The following is a 7,950-nucleotide window of genomic DNA, read 5'->3' on the forward strand; positions in this document are numbered from 1 at the left end:
TCCATGTTTTTAACTCTAGAATAGTGCACTTTCTTAAGGTCTTCAAGCCTTCCTCTTATACCAATAGGAATCTTTGTATAAAATCCGGCTTGGTCTAAACCAAATTTCAGATTTGCTCTGGCAATTTGATGCTCTTTGAATCCAAAGAGTATTGCCATATCATAAGCATTGACATGTTTTAATCCTTCTAAACGAAAGGATTTATCTGCATCATCTTATTTCCCAGAATTTTCTTCATTCACCCTCAAATTATTTCCTTTCATCACAGCTCTTTAATAAAGTATACGAGAAATCTCACCCTCAGATAGTCTATCAGGCGGGTGTGAGGACATTCTTAACGTGATTCATTTGAATATAAATTAATTAAAAGCTCTAGTGTTTTGTCGGTCCTTATTTAGGACTCAAGACTGCAGTTCAGTCCAGTTTAGTCCTCAAAACTTATAAAGCTTGGTCCTAGATGACGTTAATGAATTATATTTCTTCTTTTTTTTAGTAAGTTCTAGAAATTTCCTCGAGTCATCAGATTTATCTTATATTTCACTAAGAATGGAAGAAAAAATAAAGATAATTAGTAATATAAAATGTTTGTAGAATGTCCAGTAATTGCATATAACAAAGTTTATCCGAGGAATGTAGGGGAGGCATTAGTAATTGTAAGTATTTGAAGCTGTACACTTTTATTAATCTCACACCAAAAATATGAAAACTTAATATAGAAGAAATTCATAATTATTATTGAATAAAAATTTAAAAACAACTGTATATGATTTTAACCATGAACATCTAATAGTACGACAGCACAGTTTTTCAATTTATACAAATCCAATCCTTAAATGCACTACTACCAAGTGTTATCTTATGTCTATAGCTGTTTTTCTTTCTTTATTTATTAATTAAAATGTTTGATCGAATGTTTTTGAGAAGTGTGTGGACAAATTAACTCTTGAGGATCAAGAAAGATCTCGAATCCATTATGTTGCATCGATTTCTTTCATTCTATAACCGGCATTAGACATTTCTTTAACGAGGTACATTGCATAACTTATAATTTTTTAAGTTCTAAAAATTAATTTTTATGGGGGGCAAACGATTTTCTCAGTAAGGGTGAGAAAGCCTCTCATAGATAGAGGCCAGGAACTGTCACTCTCCGTGGTCACCTATAAATTTTTTGATTGAAAGAAATAAAATACAAATGGTGGTTGTTATCAGAACCACCACTCCTTTTGTCACAAGAGAACTGATAAGCTTTTAGTAATTTAATTTAAGAATCCTGTTCTTCACTAAGATTTTAAAAAAATATCTGTAATGGTCTCCAAAGTTGTATGATTAATTATTCATTTTAAATGGATAATAACTATGAAGGATAATGTATTTTATAATAATTAACTTATTATATTGGAGATAATTCATCAGCTATTCCATCATGTTCTATATCTACAAATGTAAATTCATCAATTCAGAGAGAGGTTTCAAAAAATTGAAATTGAGGCAATTTAAAATATATAGGCAGTTGACTAATTTGTATGCACTTTGGTATCAGCTTCAGTGAAAAAAGCTCTACATCTACTATATCGAGGCATTTGCAAGGGAAACATGGTATCAACAAACCAATATCCGAAAGTAACAACCAACTCCTAACCAATGTTACACTAAGTCCTTATACAGCAGACTCGTTCTGACAGATTAAATTATCGACATTGCTTCTGAAAATGTTAATAAAAGATTTAATGGCATTGAAAATAGTGGAAAGACCTTCATTTATATATTTCATAAAAGAATTGTATCTGACATATACGTTGCCATCCCGAAAACATATTTCTGAAAAGTTGTTGCCAGCTTTATGGGATAAGAAATATAAATAGTTAGAGTCATGCATTAAGATTTTTATTAAATGCTCTTAAAAATTTTAGAATCAATCAAAGTTATGTTAAATAAATATACTATTTTTTTAATATAGATTATTGAAGAGCTTAAATGTCCAGAAACAGTTGGAATAACAACGGATGGATGGAGAAGTGATTAGTGTTTTTTAAAGATATTTTTTTAATATATTGATTTAACATAGTGTTATTAAATAAATATACTGGTAAATCCAAATTGAAATTATAAAAGTAAGTTTTTTCATTGGTAATAAGTAAATAAGCACTCATATTGTATTTTTAAACATAACTTACTTAATTATTAAGTAAATTACTTTTATTTTCTATTAAAGTCGGGTATAATATAATTAATTATATTTAAATGATACGTTTTACTTCTTTTCAAAATGTCCTTGATAGATATAAAATTTTTGATAGAATTATTATCCTCACTCCGGATAATGCAGCCAATTTTATATTTGCCATTAAATTAATTGGTAAACTGCCCATTCCCTGATTTGCCCGTTTAATTCATTGGGTGAGGAGTCAGGGTTTAAACAAAGCGGTTATAATTAATCATACAATGAAGAAACTAAAAAGAAATAGTCAATTCCATTAAAAATCGTCCTTAAAAATCTATTAAATTAGAAAAAATATTGGAAGAAGAAAAATTGGATAACTATAAATTAGTTTTTGCGGGTAGAGACATGATGGAAATCTGTATTCCTGACTCCTTCCCTAAACTCTACGAAGTTTTTAAAAAGTACTCCTCCATTCCTTGATCGTCTATTCCTTCTGAAAGATTGTTTTTTTCTGCAGGGCGAATCATTACTCAATCTAGAAATAGATTGAGTGGTGATTTGGGCAAAGTTTTAATAGTATTATATGGAAACATAAAATTTAAATTGCCAAAATATATATTTTTTAAGATGTTCATTATAGTATTATTTATTATGGAGTAACTTTGAAATGATAATTATTATTTTATTAAGTAATTCAATAATTATTATTTTATGTATGGAGGGGGTAAGGAATTTTTCAGAGTTTTTTAAACATAATTTTGAAAATTAAGCAGGTACTTCAGTCATTTTTTATGTTCGGTAGAGCTGTGGTACAGAGTATTTAAAAGTTATTGAGTTATTTACATTTGTGTTAATTAAAATAATAAATAAATTCAAATTATTTAAATAAATTTTAAAAAACGCCATTATTTTGGTATACAGATAATTTCAGTTCTCATGCGCAACCCATTGCCTGGGGTGTATCATAAATAGCGGTGGCGATAGGTTTTGAACTCCCTTAGGACAAGCTGCCCACCTATCCAACATGTTCGGCGAGGTATATTTTGCAAAATAAAATGGACTCTCTTATGATACGTTTCTTGTCATACAATATAAATTTCAATGAGAATGCACTAGATCAGAGATGTCCAAACTTTTCATTTAGTGGGCTGCTACTCCACTTGAAATATTTTAATGGGGCTCAGAACTTATTAATTTCAATTTCAGGAAAAATGGCTACAAAAAAAACTATTTTATACAAATTTATTTCAATTTCATGCCAAATCCAATTTTTCCAGGCCAAACGGCCTACAAAGGACTATCTGGCAACCCTGTTAGAGTCTCAGAAAATGCAAGGTGACGTCAAATATTTTTCAATATTTGTACTTATTATGAGCGTTCTACGTGTTTTGATGATATTCCTACAATTTTGCACAAAATACTACCTGAATTGAGAATGAGTAGTAGTCCGCAACTAAATATTAGACAGGCCTTTATCCACAGGTTAGACATTCCTACCTTAGACCATCAAATTACTGCCGATGAAAGTGGATCATAGTTAAACCCTTAATGATCAAATTGTTTTCTATGAATTGTGTAATAATCAAATTACCCACAATCATTTTACCTCACAAAAGAAATGGAAATTTAATAGGACGGCTGGGGATTTTGCACATTTCCTGCTCCAGTGGGCATTTTGCACATTGCCCATGCATTTTTCAAAATTCCCAATTTTCCACGTTGTCCATAGCATAGACACCATCAAAATCTCACTAGCTAATGAATTCGAACCAGAGACAAAGTAGGTAATAAAATAAGTAAATTAAGAAAAACAAAAATAAATAAACAGGCAAAGATTCGAATAGAAAAATTGCTAATTACTTATCCGCTAGTAATTATCATTATAACTTTTAAATTATTCATAGTAGAAAAGATTCATTGATTGACAAACAACCATAATATTAGATAAGAACCTAATTCCATCATTATACCAACAGAAAACAAACATTTATAAAGTTTTTATATGTTAAGAAATAGTTTTATTTTTTATGGTTACCATACCCATAAATTCTCAATTATAATTTTTTTAATTTAAATCAATTAACATGTATGCTTACTAATCTTGCAGATGTTGGTTTTTAGAACTCACAAGTCTTGCTCTTTAGAATTCTCCTACTCGATCCGACCCTCAACATACACTAAAGTAGTAAGTTATGAAAAAGATAATTATATACATAATATTGAAACTTCTTTTAATATCATGAAAGGTACTTTTAACCATTAATGTAGTTTCTATTATACACAATAGTCGTATTATTTACTATTAACAGCATTGTTGATTGTTAATGGCAGTAAAAAACATATTTGTCGGTTTCTTCCTCATAATTATTTCATAAAAAATAAATAGGATTTGTAAAAACATTCAAACAAAAAATACATTAAAAAGCAATGGGTAAGGTTTAAAAACCTGTAATTATGTATATTGTAAATATATTAGAGTGAAGTTACCCATTTAAATTATGATTATCGCATGTCTAAGGGTCAGGAAAATAGTTTTGGCTTCACTCTAAGCCTTTCAAAAAATCGTCATGGCAACTCTAAAAATAATGGCTAGTGTTAGTATGTGGTTACGAGTATATATGTTACCACGAGGGTTGGGGGATCCCCAAACAGTATATTGTAGGGTTATAATTGTGTCATTAAATTACAGAGCGGAGAACCAAAACTTGCAGTACTTATTACTAAGATGTTTTGTCTTCTAGAATTAAGTAATAAAGACAACAGCTTAGGAAAAAATAATCCTATTCAAATTAGTACTAAACTGTAACGGTTTTGAACAACAACAATACTTCCATATACAAAATGCTAAGGATTTACAGCCCTATTCATTGGTGAATGATTAAAGCTCGAATTTCTGATTGAAAACATGTATGTATCATTTTTTCAATTTTTCAACATGCCCTTTTTAATCTAATTCTGACAAAAAAGCTGGATATAAGTTGAAATCATCGTCAGCATAATTCAGTGCTAAATTTTTTTGAATGAAATGCTTTGAACATTTATTTCCAAGATAAAATGTGTACATTTCATTTTTAATTAAAAGTTTAAACTTTTTATCCCTTTTTGTAGAAAAATTCAGCCAAATGAGGTTGAAACCGCCAACTCATGTAATATCGTCAGAAACGGCATTAACTTTACCCCGGACCACGGGTTGTCTTTTTGCGAGCACGAGTAACAAATGGGTTGGAACCCACCGCCAAATAATGTCGTATCATCAAAAACGGCCTCCACTGTAGCCCTCCGTGATATCACAACCCACTGGTTGTTTTGCGTGCCAGCACGACTAACAAACGGGTTGTAACCCACCGCCAAGTCTAAATATGTTTATAACTGAAAACCAAAAAGAAATATATATCACTACACATTTTAAAGAATAACATTTTTATTCTATTTAATCATAGTATAACTATGAAATTATAATTCCAATTTGCTTCTTCTATATTGCCCTCTTTTCCCTCTGACTTTTTCATTTTTTGCTGTGCATTACACCACTTTTGTGCGTGACATTTTACTAAGGTTGCTGATGATCTCTTCCCCAATCATAGTATAACATCAGTAGAAGATTATAATTATCTGTGCGGAAAGACATTTGATTGATCTTTCTATGAAACATTCGGATAATCATATTTTCTTAATTGGTAAGATCGTTCATTGTGCTGATCCCATTTACATCAAGGAGTGACATAGTTATAAACATATTTGGACTTGGCGTGGGTTACAATCCGTTTGTTAGTTGTGCTGGCACGCAAAACAACCCGTGGGCTGTGATATCCTCCGAGGCTAAAGTGGATGCCATTTCTGATGATAATACATGAATTAGCAGTGGGTTACAACCCGTTTGTTAGTCATGTTGCCACGCAATACAGCCCGTTGGCCGGAACCTCAACCGAAGCTTTAGTGGATGGCGTGTTTGATGAAATTAAATGAGTCGGCGGTAGATTACAACCCGTTTGTTAGTCTCGTTGGCTCGCAAGACAACCTGTGGGCCGGGATATGAACTGCAGCTATAGTTGATGCCGTCTCTGATGATTTTATATGAGTCGGCGGTGGGTTACAACCCCTTTGTTAGTTATGTTAGCATGCAAGACAACCTGTGGGCCGAGATATGAACTGTGGCTATAGTGGATGACGTTACGGATGATATTACATGAATTGGGGTAGATTAAAACCCGTTTGTTAGTTGCATTGGCATGCAAGACAACCTGTGGGCCGGGATATCAACCGGGGTTACAGTGGATGGTGTCCCTTATCCTAATACATGAATTGACGACGGATGCTTACTTTTAATCAAGCCCTGTGGACATGCTACATATCTAATGAGACAAGCATCATTTTTTGCCATTTTTTGCCTTAGGAAAAGGTCTCGGAAGATAATGTGAAATTTATGATTTAAATGACTTTGCACATTAACTATCTTTTTCAGTTAGTAATTATACACATTAACAGTCTAGCTCAGTTATTGTGTACATTAACTAGTTATTTTGCATAATAACAGATTTCTTACTTTAACTGCAACATATATATATTTATATTATGTAATAAAGTCTATAATATTACGATATATAAATTGAAATAAACAATAGTTTCGGAATCAAAAATATTTAAATTCGTAATAAATTTAATAATAGCACTTTTTTTTTTTTCTCGCCCTTCCCCTTCAAAGAGTAAATCTTCCAATTCTATATTCTCAGAGATAGAGAAGGAAAGAAACAAACAACGCTCCATTGAATGGAAAATATTTGTCATCAGCGTATTTGAAACCTTCACTTGAGAAGGAGTCCATGAAATTAATCAAAGTGGACACGTAGCTTCGGATTCCGAGTGGAATAAAAATGGACCTTGGAAACAATGTTCTCTATTTTGAGACACTCTTCATATGATGCAGACGTGACGATAAGCCAATCCGGCTGGGTGAGTCTCACTCCGTAGTGATCGGTCTGGATTTATTGGTAAAAAGTGAGGATGTTGCCAGCCTGTACTCTTCTTAGCCACTTCAGGTGAGAATCGCTGAAAGGATTTTTCAAAATCAGTAATGGGTTTACTCTTTTCATGTCCTTTTCTAGGTCCAGTCTCTTCATTCTTCTCTCAACTAGAGTGACAGGGTGTTTCATAACAAGGGTGTTGCAAAAGGCTTCTCTTATTCATTTACTCGAAACAGTTTCTAGTGCAATATATGCCGGAGTTGGAGGACACGGACGTTTCTTATCCGCTTTTTGGATCAAGATCAATGTTTTTCCCCTTAGCGAAAGTATGAAATTCTTTAAAAAGATGCTATTTGAGTGCAGCTGCCCGACAGACGTTATCCATGGTTTTCGAAATACTTGTCACGACTTGTCAGACGAGTGTTAAAGTTGATAGGCTCGTCAGGCCCCAAAAGTGGAAGCACATAGTCTATAATTGATCTCCACGATGAACCCATCTCTTTCCAGTACTGTCCACATCTATTCACGGCTCTGAAAACTTCAAGTGGACCTGCAAATATCCGCTAATTAAAATTGTATTCTGTAATAAGCTGAAATACATATCCAAGTCTTGACTACATATCCAATTCTTTCAGCCCAGAAACTGTTGCATTTTCTTAATCTTTTGAGCCATGATAGATTTAGCGCCTTCCACATGGCTTCTACGTTTGTAAGTAAGACGTTGTAAAGATGGAGAATGACTTTCGTAGTTTCCAGTCTCGTGTCAACTAAAATTACAACATCTGATAGGAAAGAACTTTGATAAAGTTGACATTTTTTACAGCTCTG

The 7,950-nt window shown here is 32.4% G+C and overlaps 1 long non-coding RNA gene across 1 annotated transcript; it reads left to right on the forward strand.

Moving 5' to 3' along the window:
- Positions 1-6,947: 6,947 nt before the first annotated feature.
- Positions 6,948-7,734, forward strand: LOC139905972 (uncharacterized). Its single transcript, XR_011781145.1, has 2 exons — positions 6,948-7,197; positions 7,264-7,734. It is a non-coding gene; the product is annotated as an uncharacterized lncRNA (long non-coding RNA).
- Positions 7,735-7,950: the final 216 nt, after the last annotated feature.

Source organism: Lepeophtheirus salmonis, chromosome 7, assembly GCF_016086655.4.
Source record: "Lepeophtheirus salmonis chromosome 7, UVic_Lsal_1.4, whole genome shotgun sequence".
NCBI lineage: Eukaryota > Metazoa > Arthropoda > Copepoda > Siphonostomatoida > Caligidae > Lepeophtheirus > Lepeophtheirus salmonis.